Consider the following 14,026-nt stretch of genomic DNA (forward strand, 5'->3'; position numbering starts at 1 on the left):
TTTATTTTTGTGTATAGTGTTAGAAAGTGTTCTAGTTTCATTCTTTTACAAGTGGCTGACCAGTTTTCCCACCACTACTTTTTAAAGAGATAGTCTTTTCTCCTTTGTCAAAGATAAGGTATATGGATTTATCTGAGCTTCCTATTTTGTTCCATTGATCTATATTTCTGTCTTTGTGCCAGAACCATAGTGTCTTGTAGCTTTGTAGTATAGTCTGAAGTCAGGCAGGTTGACTCCTCCAGTTCCATCTTCTTGTTTCTCAAGATTGCTTTGGCTATTTGAAGTTTTTTGTATTTCCATACAAATTGTGAACTTATTTGTTCTAGTCCTATGAAAAATACCATTGGTAGCTTGGGTAGTACACTCATTTTCACTATATTGACTCTTCTGATTCATGAACATGGTATATTTTTCCATCTATTTGTGTCATCTTTGATTTCCTTCATCAATGTGTTACAGTTTTCTATATACAGGTCTTTTCTTTCTTTAGGTAGAATTATTCCTAAGTATTTTATTCTTTTCACTGCAATGATGAATGGAATTGTTTCCTTAATTTCTCTGGTTTTTCATTGTTAGTGTATAGGAAAGCAAGGGGCTTCTGTGTGTTAATTTTATATCCTGTAACTTGACTATATTCATTAATTAGCTCCAGTAATTTTCTCATGGTGTCTTTAGGGCTTTCTATGTAGAGGATCATGTCATCTGCAAACAGTGAGAGTTTTGTTTCTTCTTTTCCAATCTGGATTCCTTCTATTTCTTTTTCTTTTCTGATTGCAGTGGCTAAAACTTTCAAAATTATGTTGAATAGTAGTGCCCACATCTTTTTTATCCAACATAATTCTCCTAACCTCACAGACATGTTAGCCCCTCAGTGTTCAGTATGATCATTCCTATAAATTAAAAGATAAACTAATGAGAATAACCTGTATATCTGAGTGGAAGTAAAAAATTAAGGATCAAGTGATACGTGAGTTTATTTCTGTTTCTGACTTAATTTTTAGGGCCAAATACCAACAAAGAAATGAAAATGGAAAGATAGGAGCTAAAAGTACAACTCTCAAAGAGGCAAGCACTGTCATCAAAATTTCAGAAGATAGATACTGATGAACAAGTAGCAACAGGATGACTTAGAGAAAACTGCCTGTGAGTTAGCATATGAAGAAGCACATTGATCAGCACTAAGCCCTGGAAAGGTAAGAATTAAAGAAGCCAGGTAGTTCAGAGGGCAGGAATGCAGATGAGGCTAAAAAGATGAGCACTGACTGAAAGTCTATCTAATGACCACAGATCCTTTGCCTTAATCCATGCAGCAATGCAAGTATCCCACTCTCATCCCAACAACACTGGAGAAGTTGAACCAGAAGGAAAATGAACTAAGGGACACCCCAAGGAAAGGGATGCATACTAAAAATGGGAGATTGTCTAAAAATGAATATAAAATAGATGTACTGAATAATGAAATATTTTCTTTTACTCTCTAAGAACCCTGAATGCCAGAGTTAAAACCTGCAGCAAGGAAATGGAAGGATTTCTGAGTAAACTAGCCAGTCCAAGAAAAGTGAACCAGAGATACTGATAACACATTATCCCCTCACCTCTGAAAACATGAATAAGTGTCCAATTCTCCTACAATGACATCTGCCATTCAGTAAGCTTCAACCTCACAAACAGGTTTCTAATTTAGTTATTTTCCAAGTTTTAGCTATTTAAAATTTATTCTACAATATGAGGGACAGAGGATAAGGTGGTTGGCTGCCTTCACTGACTCAGTGGACATGAGTTTGAGCAAACTCAGGAAGATAGTGATAGACAGAGAAGCCTGGCATGCTGCAGTTCATGGGGTTGCAAAGGCTGGAAGAAGCACAAACTGGAATCAAGATTGCTGGGAGAAATATCAGTAACCTCAGATATGCAGATGACACCATGTTTATGGCAGAAAGTGAAGAGGAACTAAAAAACCTCTTGATGGAAGTGAAAGAGGAGAGTGAAAAAGTTGGCTTAAAGCTCAACATTCAGAAAATGAAGATCATGACATCTGGTCCCATCACTTCATGGGAAATAGATGGGGAAACAGCGGAAACAGTGTCAGACTTTATTTTTCTGCTCCAAAATCACTGCAGATGGTGACTGCAGCCATGAAATTAAAAGACGCTTACTCCTTGGAAGGAAAGTTATGACCAACCTAGATAGCATATTCAAAAGCAGAAACATTACTTTGCCAACAAAGGTCCATCTAGTCAAGGCTATGGTTTTTCCAGTGGTCATATATGGATGTGAGACTTGGACTGTGAAGAAGGCTGATTGCCAAAAAATTGATGCTTTTGAACTGTGGTGTTGGAGAAGACTCTTGAGAGTCCCTTGGACTGCAAGGAGATCCAACCAGTCCATTCTGAAGGAGACCAGTCCTGGGTGTTCATTGGAAGGACTGATGCTAAAGCTGAAACTCCAGTACTTTGGTCACCTCATGCGAAGAGCTGACTCATTGGAAAAGACTCTGATGCTGGGAGGGATTGGGGGCAGGAGGAGAAGGGGACGACAGACGATGAGATGGCTGGATGGCATCACCGACTCAATGGACGTGAATCTGGGTCATCTCCAGGAGTTGGTGATGGACAGGGAGCCTGGCGTGCTGCAATTCATGGGGTCGCAAAGAGTGGGACATGACTGAGCGACTGAACTGAACTAAGAATAAGCCACAAATGATTGCCTCTAAAAAAAACAGTGGAGATTTTAAGGACCCACAGAACTGCCCTTTTTGTTACAGGCCTTAAAAAATGATAATTTAATAAAATAAAGCAAAAGGTCACTCAAGCAGGCAGGACTCATTCCAGACACACAAAAATAAAAACAATCACAAGATAGTGAACTAACAGTAAAAGTTTCTATAGAGGGAAAAGGCAAATTCTTTTAAAATGCACACTGAAAGAATAGTCATCTTAGCAAAGCTACTAGAGAACATTTTACAAGAGCGAAGAGCTTCTAAATGGTTGATAGTGTAATAAAAACTAAGCATTAACATTTCAGGGGAAGAATAAAAGGAGAAAGCAAGATGAGAGGCAGATTTATTACATGAGAGGAAAGTAGAAGTCTCAACAAGAGTGACTGGGCAGGCAAGGACAAATAGGTGTCACCAAGAAATCTAGCTGCTGCTGCTGCTGCTGCTGCTGCTGCTGCGTCGCTTCAGTCGTGTCCAACTCTGTGCGACCCCACAGACAGCAGCCCACCAAGCTCTGCCGTCCCTGGGATTCTCCAGGCAAGAACACTGGAGTGGGTTGCCATTTCCTTCTCCAATAATTTGGGATTCTGGGTTTACATTTCTAAAGGCTTTTTTTAAAAAAAAAAAACATTGCCAGAGTTAAGGGTATATGCCAAAGCAAATATTAATGTTTGTGTTTACTATTAAATACCCAGAGATGTAACCAGTCTACCCAGGATCACATTTTAAGTAAACTTGTTGGTTTGATGGTTCCTAGACCATGAAAAAATTAAGATCTGAGCACTGACAGGACTGTGGTTACAAATTCACAGGGAAAACACCCACTGTCTTCCACATCAAGGCCAAAACAAAGAAGTTTCTTTGTTAAAACGAGAGTGGGACAGATTTTTAAAACAGTCCATCTTTCTACTAGTCCTTAGAAGTTGTGAGCTCAGGGAAATGGAAATCACTTCCCAATTCCTCCTTTCTGGTCCCCACCCTTTTCTGGTGATTAAAGGCCAAGCCCACTGGTAACTGAGTTGCCACAGCCCATTAGGATAGTCAAAGCATGAATACCTGTTTCCCACTCTAGTTTTCCATTTCCTCCTTGTTTGGGGATTTTTTTTCTTTCTTTCTCACAGGTTCAGCAGTTCACTTACTAATAGAGTTATATGTGTTATACATTTTCCAGCATGGGTGTTCATAAAGAAAAGGATTTCAGGTAATTATCATACCATGCTAGCAGGCATAGAAGTCACATCACACTATGTCATACGTTTCTTAAATAAATATACATCATAATTGAACGCTCTCCTTCCTAGGATTACACCCACACTAGATGAGGAAGCAACAAGTAGTTTTTGTGGTTAAACACTACAGGTTATGCAGAGATACAGAACACATTATAAATCCCAAAATGTACTAATTTAACTATTTTGTTTCCATAATTATAAAGTGGGTATAATTCACTAGCTACCTTATAGAACAGTCCTTGCAGAAATGATAGCAGAGTATCCAGCATGTTAGGATTCAATAAATATTAGCCTGTATATTCTCACTGTTACTATCACTACCAACAATAAAAGCTTATTGGGGAAGCTCAGTTTATACATAAGGAGTAATAAGTGAGTTTAATAAATGATACATTAATCACTACACTTTTATTCTAGTACAAATTCTGCCATCAAATAGCTGTATAATTTTGGGTTTAAAGTCTCTATGATTCAGTTTCTTCATCTGAAAAAAAAAGAATGGTTGTATTTGATTATAACTAAGCTTTCTTTAAGCTTTAAAAGCCAATGATTAGCTGCAGTGTAGGAAATTAAAGACTGTATAACAGGACCTGGAAAGGAAAAGTGGCCTTAGATGGGAACAATATGGTCATATACCATCAGCATTTTTTAAAGGCAAAGAAAAATTACACTAAATGGAACTGGTATGTTTCTGTATATATGACAGAAAAACTATGAACTAGGTAATGTCAGCAACTTTAATGAAAGACGAGAAAAACAAGATTTTCAAAAATACAATTTACACATTGATATTGCAAGAATAACTTTTGAAACATTTTCTATTTCCCCTTAGCCTCTAGAGCTATACTGTCAGATAAAGAACAATAATTATTACTTTATGAGACAAATAATAAAGTGGTACATTATTATATTTGGTTATTCTATACATAAAAGTTCTTACTTTGAATAATTAAGTAATAATTACTGTTATGATCATTCAGTATTATGTCCACTGCTGCTGCTACTGCTGCTAAGTGGCTTCAGTCATGTCAGACTCTGTGCGACCCCACAGACAGCAGCCCACCAGGCTCCCCCATCCCTGGGATTCTCCAGGCAATAACAATGGCGTGGGTTGCCGTTTCCTTCTCCAATAATACCCACACAAAAACTTAAAAAGAAAGTAACACTTAGGATAATAGAGTAAAATGCCTAGAAAAAAATATATATCTGCTTCTTGAATTAGGTATTTCATAACACATATGAGATGGAAATACATGAAAATAAATTCTCATTAATAACCACTGGTAGAAATATCTAAAGAAGGACCACTATGTAAAAGTCATAAAGTTTTTTAATAAAAAATTTTTAATTGTGGAAAAGAATGCTAACTTACTATCTGGCAAAATAAAAGACATCACAGTGAAGGGCAAAGTGTTAGTCACTCAGTCATGTCCAATTTGATGCAACCCTATAGACTGTAGCCTGCCAGCCTCCTCTGTCCATGGGATTCTCCAGGCAAGATACTGGAGTGGGAAGCCATTCTCTTCTCCAGGGGATCTTCCTGACCCTGGGATCGAACCCAGGTCCTCCTGCATTTCAGGCGGATTTTTTCACTCTTTTAAATTAAGTAAATGTGTGTTTGTGCATGTGTATGTTTACATAGAGGTAGGTGGTAAAGGGCACACCAATATGAAAATAAATACAACATTCACTCCCTCTGCATAGGACAAGATCATTCTTCTTTCCTTAGTTTAATCCTGCCATAAGGGTGAGACAGCTGGATGGCATCACCAACTCGATAGACGTGAGTTTGAGTGAACTCCGGGAGCTGGTGATGGACAAGGAGTCCTGGCGTGCTACGATTCATGGGGTCACAAAGAGTCGGACACAACTGAGTGACTGAACTGAACTGAAGGCACTGTGAATTCTACCACAAGTAAAAGTGCCCAGCCAAATATCCAACCACTATGAAACCTTGACTCTATCAAGCATTCTTTTACTATACGAACTCTGACCGCATACAACCAAGAGTCGCTCTTGCTATTTCAATCACTGACCTCCAAGGGCAAAATCAAACGCCTACCACATAGACCTCTGGACGTTTCTCACAGTGAAAAGCAGTCACTCAGGCTTGAGGATGCAAGCTTTTGTCTGCATCACCTAAGGAAGATCATCTACTAATGGTTCTTCAGGCATACACTAGCACCTACTCTCATGTCTCATTCGCTCACTGACTCACTATGTTTTACTAAACACTGCTATACACCATGCACAGTCAAGGATTACAGGGGTAAACAAGACCAATTCAGGCTCATCTCTCATGAAATCTACAATCTAGCTGAATGAGTAAATAGATCCATGAATCAGTGAATGATAAAAAAAAAAAAAAACAAAAGAAAATTCACCTAACAGGAAATATAAACAATAAAAAGAAATATGACAAAAGATCAATTTTGCTATAACTAAAGAAAAGTGAGTTAAAGGAAAACTGAAAATTTAAGCAACAGCATTTAAAGTTGTTGAGTTTTATTAAAATAACCTTTATCCTTCATTACCAGTGGCATTACATATTCATGGAATAATTTGAGAGAGCAATACATTATTTTTTAAAATTTATAATCTATAACCAAGTAATTCACTCCTGGGAATTTATCTCAAAGAAATAATTAAAAAGAAGGGAAAATGCTTTATAGCAATATTAATTACAGCAGCAAAAGTCAGAAAACACTTTAAATTCAGAAGAGGGGAATAGTTAAGTGTATTATGAGACAATAATATCTTATTATTAATTTAAAAAACCTATGTTACTCGATGTTTATGTGAAAGTATACAAAATGTATCTATAAGAAATGTTAAACAATAATAGAATATAATACAGTGCATGCAACATGGTTCCAACAATGAAAACTACACATGGAAAAATATTAGAAATTATATAGAAATTGGCATTAAAATAGAAATTGGAAATCTTATAAAACTCCATACATAATCTAAAAATTGACCTACTAATCAGTTTCAAAGCTTTAATACCTTCATATAATAAATAAGGGTTCATATTAAAGATCGCAAACAAATCATACTCTACAACAACTGTAGATAGACTCCGAAGACGATGACAAAAAACATCCCCCTACTAATTCTGGCATTTATATCCAAAATTACAAATTAAAGGAAAGACAACAAACAGAGGTCAATATGTAAATTTACAAATAACACCAAGCTTTCCAATAAATAATCCAAATACAATAAAAATTAAGTAACTGAAGATCTCAAAAGTCTAAGAAAAACATTTTTAAATAACACGAGTACGGTGTATAATCTGAAATACTGAATCATTATTTTGTATACTTGAAACTAATACAACTGTAGTAAAAAAGAAAAGAAAAGGAGTGAGATGAGTTACTTTACACTGTATTGTTAATGAAAAACAAACAAAAAATATACAAGTGGAGGAGAAACAGAAATGATAGTCCAATCTATACATAAATTGGGCTCTAAATTATTCATTAATCAGTGCAGGCCACATCCCTAAAGAACAAACATTACTACTGCCAAATTCAGAGTAAAATATTCTGTCAGATAGTTAGGTATGTTTAGGCTAAGAAATAATAGGATTGACTCATAGTCACATTCACCCTTATTCTAACCAAAAAGAAACATAATCAAGATTTTTTAAAAGATAGTTCTCAGTTCATTATAGAAACAAACTAGTTCCACTTACAGGAAGACAGAATAGATTTTCCCCTATTTCCCATGCAAAGGACAACTAAAATCCCATTATTATATATGAAACAAAAATAAGACTCTGAAAGATGGAAAGAAGGCGGCCCATCAGTTAGGGACCTCAGGATCCAAAGACAATCACAGTGGTGAAGTGCATAAGCTTTGTTTTTGCCTCACATATTCCAGACTTGAAGCTGAAGAAGCCAGCAACCCATGAAGGCCAACAGGTACAGACATAAAATATGTTAACAAAATTTCACTCTCCCTAGCCAAAGGAACTGAATAAAAAGCATCAGCAGCAAGACAAAAATCTCACAGACAATAACTGCTCTACTCCAGGTAAACACCATAGAAAAACTGTTGTCCCAACTCCCACCATACTAGCAAAGGTCTACTAGACTTCTACTTTCAACATGCCCTAACAAGGAAACCCAGTGCCCCAACTTGAGTAGTACAGAAGGAGACTTAATAGGGAACATGGACTTCCAACCCAACCCAGCAATAAGGAGGCACCCCTCAACTTTCCAGGGTGAGATCAAAGAAGCCCTTGCAGAGTTAGGACTTTCACCAACCTCCAGCAATACTGAGCTACTCTACTACCACCACCTTGGTATCAGTAGAGACCTCATGCAGAACAGCAATGAGGTCTTGTGATCTAACCACTGCAAGCCAGAAAATTATAACTGGAGTTCTGTATAAGAGCTAGAATTCCCACCCTGGGCCAGAACTTACCGGCCACTCCACCACCCTTAGATACCAATGGAAGTCAAATGGAAAACCTGGACTTCTACCTCCACTGGTGAGTAACAAAGGTGCACGTTCCCTTCCACAGTTGGAGCATTATCAGATGAAGCTGTATAAACTAGAAAGTTTAAATAAGATCCAGGGTCTCAGGAAACAATTTCCAAATTTTTAGGTTTCAGTCAAAAATCAACTGTCATACCAAAAAACAAGTTCACAAAGTGAATGAAAAAGACAATTAATATATGCCACTGAGATGACAACAGATGTTAGATTTGACAAATGCTTTCTAAAAGGCATCCTAAAAGTATTTCAATTAGCAATTATAAGCATGCATGAACAAATGAAAAGGATAATTTACCAAAGGAAATCAGGTAGGGATGGTAATGAAAAAAGATTCAAAAAGAAATTTTAGAACTGGAAAATTCAGCAACAGAAATAAGGAACTCAATGAATGGGTTCAACATCAGAATGGAGAAGATAGCGGAAAAGGCAATGGCACCCCACTCCAGTACTCTTGCCTGGAAAATCCCATGGACAGAGGAGCCTGGTAGGCTGCAGTCCATGGGGTCGTGAAGAGTCGGACACGAATGAGCTACTTCACTTTCACTTTTCACTTTCATGCATTGGAAAAGGAAATGGCAACCCACTCCAGTGTTCTTGCCTGGAGAATCCCAGGGATGGGGGAGCCTGGTGGGCTGCCGTCTATGGGGTCGCACAGAGTCGGACACAACTGAAGTGACTTAGCAGCAACACAATAGCAATTATCCATTCTGAATCATACAGAAAATAGGAGGGAAAAAAAAAACACCACACAACAGAATCTCAAGTACCTACAGGATCATAATAACAGATCTAACATTCATGTCACCAGGGTACCAGAAGTAAAGGAGAAAGGTGGGGCTGAAAAAATACATAAAGAAATAACAGCAAAAAAATTCTCAAATTCAGCAAAAGACATAAGGATGAAAATTAAGAAGTTGCATTAACCCCAGAGTAATCAAAGAAATCAAAACACAGAGATAAACTATCAAAAACTAAAGACAAAGAAAACAAAATCTTAACAGGAGTAAAGGAGAAGTGACACCTTACTCACAGGGGAAAAACAATTCAAATGACAGTAATTTTTTTTTTTACTTGAAACCACAGTGGGAAGTGGCACAACATTTTTCAACTGCTGAAAAAGACTTCAGGGTTGAAGGGAGAAACCAGACATTCTCAGATGAAGGGCAAGTAGGAAAACTTGTAACGTGTAGACCTTTCCTAAAGAATAAAGTTAAGTTCTCCAAGCAAAAAGGATTTAAAATAAGAAGGCTGTGATATATTAGGAAAAAAGAATAAAATAAAAATAGGATATATATTAACAGACTTTTATTCATTTCTTGAGATTTCTAAAATGTTTCCTGTCGAAGCAAAAGTCATATCTGATGTGGTTTTCAATATACATAGAGGAAATATTGAAGACAACTGTATTATAAACAGGAGAGGGTTAAGAAACAAAGTTAAGTATGCTTTCTACACATCAGTTGAACTAGAAAAATGACAATACCAGTAGACTACAATAAGTTAGATATTTGAAATGTAAACCCAAAACAACTATCAAAAACGCTTCACAGGGTACACTCAAAATGACTATGTATAAATCAAAACGGCATTCTAAATAACATTCAAGTAACAAAAGGCAAGAAAACAAAGACATTAGAAACAGTAATCAAACAGAAAGTCAAACCTGAAAACTAAGACGGCAGACTTAAGGCCTAATCAACCAAAGGCTACCTTAAATGTAAATGGTCGAAATCTAGCTAATAAAAGACAAGATTGGTCGACTGGATTAAACACGATCCAACCATATGCTATCTGTGAAATCTCATTTCAAAGATGAGGTAAGAGTGTTGAAAGTAAAAGAACCGAAAAGGGTAGATCACAAAATATTAATCTAAAGAGAACAGAACACAGTGAGACATAATTTCACACAATTAGATGGCTAAAAACAGAGACAATCAAAAGTACTGGTAAGGAAGTAGAGAAATTTTTGACACACTTACACTGCCAGTGGGAATGTAAAATGATGCAGCTGCTATGGAAAACAATTTGGCAATTCCTCAGAAAGTTAAAGAGGTAACTTACGGTCCAGCAATGCCACTCCTAGGTGGCACACAAGAGAACTGAAAGCACACATTCAATCAAAAGCTTACCCAAGGATGTTCCCATAACGGCACTGTTCTTAATAGTCAAAAATAAATGCCAAGATACGGATGACCCTTGAAAACATCACACTAAGTGAAAGAAGTCAGATAGAAAAGGTAACATATTGCATGATTCCATTCATAGAAAATACTGAGAATAGATAAATCCATAAGGACACATAAATCAGTGGTTGCTGGGGGCTAGAGTTAAGTGGAATGGGGAGTTATCAATAAAAAGATATGGGTTTCTTTTCAGGTGATAAAATATGTCTTAAAAGTAGACAGTGGTGATGTTTGCACAACTTTATGAATATAATAAATACCTCTAAGTTGTGCATTTAAAAATGGGTAAATGGTAAATACTGCGTATGAATTAATGTGTGTGAATTTAATCTCAATTAAAAAAAATTAAAAAGCAGAATGCTTACCATCAGATACAATAGACTTAAGAGATGAAAAAACAATAACATAGGAGATACTCTCAAAATACACAGCAATCCTAAATGCATATGAAACTAACATAGCTGAAAAACCGTAGCACACAGCTAATAAAAAGAAAAATAAATCCACATTTCTAAGTGAACGCTTCAACAGTTCCTTAACAATGGAAAGAAAAAACTACAATATCAACAAAGATATAGAAGATGGAAAAAAGTATTACCAATCAATAAGCTCTCTGTGATATCACAAAACAAAAGAAGAAATATTCAAGTGTCTACAGAATATACACTTCAATAGACCATAATACCCTGAGCCATAAAAGAAGCTCAATAAATTTAAAAGAAGTGAAGTCAGAGTTTCGTCTTTAACCACAAGTGATTCAAATTAGAAATCATATGAAAAGAATAATAGGGAAATCTCCAATTACTTGGAAATTAAGCAGATCTAAATATTCCATAATTTAAAGAGGAACACTCAGGAAAAATTAAATATATACACAGGACTGAGTAAAAATATGACATATCATAATATATGTAACACAACTAAAGCAGTGCAGAAAGGAAATGTTATAGCAGCAAATGTACACACTGGAAAAAGTAAGTAAGTCTGAAGTCAATAATCTAGGCTCTCACTCAAAACATAGTAAAAGGAGAGAATGAAAAGCTGAAAGCAGAGGAAGCTATAATTTTTTTAAAAAAAAGGAAGCAGAAATCAATGAAGTTGATTTTTAAATAACTTTTTTAAAAAATAATTGAAATTGAAAAAATTAGCAAAAGGGAAAAAAAGAGAAAGGGATGATAAATTGCCAATATCAGAAATGAAACAAGGTTATCACAATAGACTGCAAACATCAAAAGGTTAATGAAAAACTGCTACAAACAAGTCTGCATACAGCATGTGACAGCTTTGATGATACAGATCAGTAAGTCAAGAAAAATGCAAAAAACAGCAAATGGTAAATCCGGGACACATGGAAAGTTTATCAAATCTTTGACAAAGAACTGATGTCCCTTCAAAACAATCTCTTCTAAAATAAAGAACAGGAGAAAACACTTAACGAAGCTAGAATTACCCTGCTTCCTAAACAAAGACATTGCAAAAAAAAAAAAGAAAAGGAATATTATATACAACTATTCCTCATTAATATACATGTGAAAATACACAACAGAGCATTACGAAAGGAATTCAGCGATGTTTGTCGGTATATAACTATAATAAAAAATATAAATAAATAATCATGACCAAGTGGAATTTATTCCAGGAATGGGTTTTTAGTTCAATATGGAAATATTAATGTTATCCCCCATAGTAACTGGCTAAACAATAAAAATCATAATATCTACTGATGTACAAAATTACATTTGACAAAATTCAACACCCACTCATGATAAACATTTTCAAGGAAACAAGAATAGAGAATTTTCTTAACATTAGAAAGAACATCCACAAAAACAACTAAAATTACTTAATAGTGCAAAACTCAATGTTTTCACACAAAGATTGGTACAAAGCCAAGGATGTCAGCTCTCATCTCTGTCTTTCAACATAATGGTAGAAGTTCTATCTAGAGCATTACAAGAAAGAAAAATAAGAGGTACAGATGAGAAAGGAAAAAACTGAAAATGACTCATATGTCCTTCAATAGATAACTGGTAAAACAAACTGTGATAAACTCATAACATGGAATATGATGCAGCAATAAGACTTCTCTAATTATACACACAACAATGTAGATAAACATCACATATTGTATGATTCCTTTTTCATGGTATGTCCATAATAGGCAAATTCACTGAAACAGAAAGCAGATTAGAGATTATCAGGGAATGAGGTAAAGGAGAGACTGCGAAGTGATTACTCAAAGGGGAAAAGATGTTTTGAGAGAGTGATGAAAAGGGTCACCACATTGTAGATACACTAAATATCACTGAACTATATACCTTAAAATTGTTAATTGTGTATTATATGAATTTCACTTCAGTAATACAGAGAAAGAGAGAAGAGAAAAGTCAATCAAAAGAAAAAGAAAACCCACTGGCTCACATATTTAAAATTGAAAGGAAGTTTGAAAAGTACCTATTTATTATCTTTTACATCTCCCTTTTACTTCATGTTTATGAAAATTCATTTGTGGAAGAATGTTCACTGTTTAAACTATTAACAGGTGCCTATTCTAAGAGTACAAGTTAAGAGAAACATAGGCATTTGTGTATGTAGGTGGAAATCACTAGAAATCTTTACAGACTAATCAATACATTTTTTAACCACTCATGATGTTCATCAGTTTGTTGTAGAGCTATCCTAAAAAGTTATTTTTGGAGAAATGTCTATTTAGTTCTTTGGCCCATTTTTTGATTGGGTCGTTTATTTTTCTGGAATTGAGCTGCATAAGTTGCTTGTATATTTTTGAGATTAGTTGTTTGTCAGTTGCTTCATTTGCTATTATTTTCTCCCATTCAGAAGGCTGTCTTTTCACCTTTCTTATAGTTTCCTTTGTTGTGCAGAAGCTTTTAATTTTAATTAGATCCCATTTGTTTATTTTTGCTTTTATTTCCAGAATTCTGGGAGGTGGATCATAGAGGATCCTGCTGTGATTTATGTCTGAGAGTGTTTTGCCTATGTTCTCCTCTAGGAGTTTTATAGTTTCTGATCTTACATTTAGATCTTTAATCCATTTTGAGTTTATTTTTGTGTGCGGTGTTAGGAAGTGATCTAGTTTCATTCTTTTACAAGTGGTTGACCAGTTTTCCCAGCACCACTTGTTAAAGAGATTGTCTTTACTCCATTGTATATTCTTGCCTCCTTTATCAAAGATAAGGTGTCCATAGGTGTGTGGATTTATCTCTGGGCTTTCTATTTTGTCCCATTGATCTATATGTCTGTCTTTGTGCCAGTACCATACTGTCTTGATGACTGTGGCTTTGTAGTAGAGCCTGAAGTCAGGCAAGTTGATTCCTCCAGTTCCATTCTTCTTTCTCAAGATTGCTTTGGCTATTCGAGGTTTTTTG

General features: G+C 35.6%; 1 protein-coding gene across 30 annotated transcripts in view; it reads right to left on the bottom strand.

Moving 5' to 3' along the window:
- Window positions 1–14,026, bottom strand: part of VPS13B (vacuolar protein sorting 13 homolog B) — a 784,482-nt gene that overhangs the window by 569,787 nt on the left and 200,669 nt on the right. Inside the window, exon 18 of one of the 30 annotated variants that reach the window (XM_060393921.1) lies at window positions 1–14,026. This exon is cut by the window's right edge and continues 36,302 nt beyond it. The exons of the other annotated variants lie outside the window; for them this stretch is intronic. The gene's annotated coding sequence lies outside the window, so the exon portion shown is untranslated. 30 annotated transcript variants of the gene reach the window in all.

Source organism: Ovis aries, chromosome 9 (genome assembly GCF_016772045.2).
Source record: "Ovis aries strain OAR_USU_Benz2616 breed Rambouillet chromosome 9, ARS-UI_Ramb_v3.0, whole genome shotgun sequence".
NCBI classification, from domain to species: domain Eukaryota; kingdom Metazoa; phylum Chordata; class Mammalia; order Artiodactyla; family Bovidae; genus Ovis; species Ovis aries.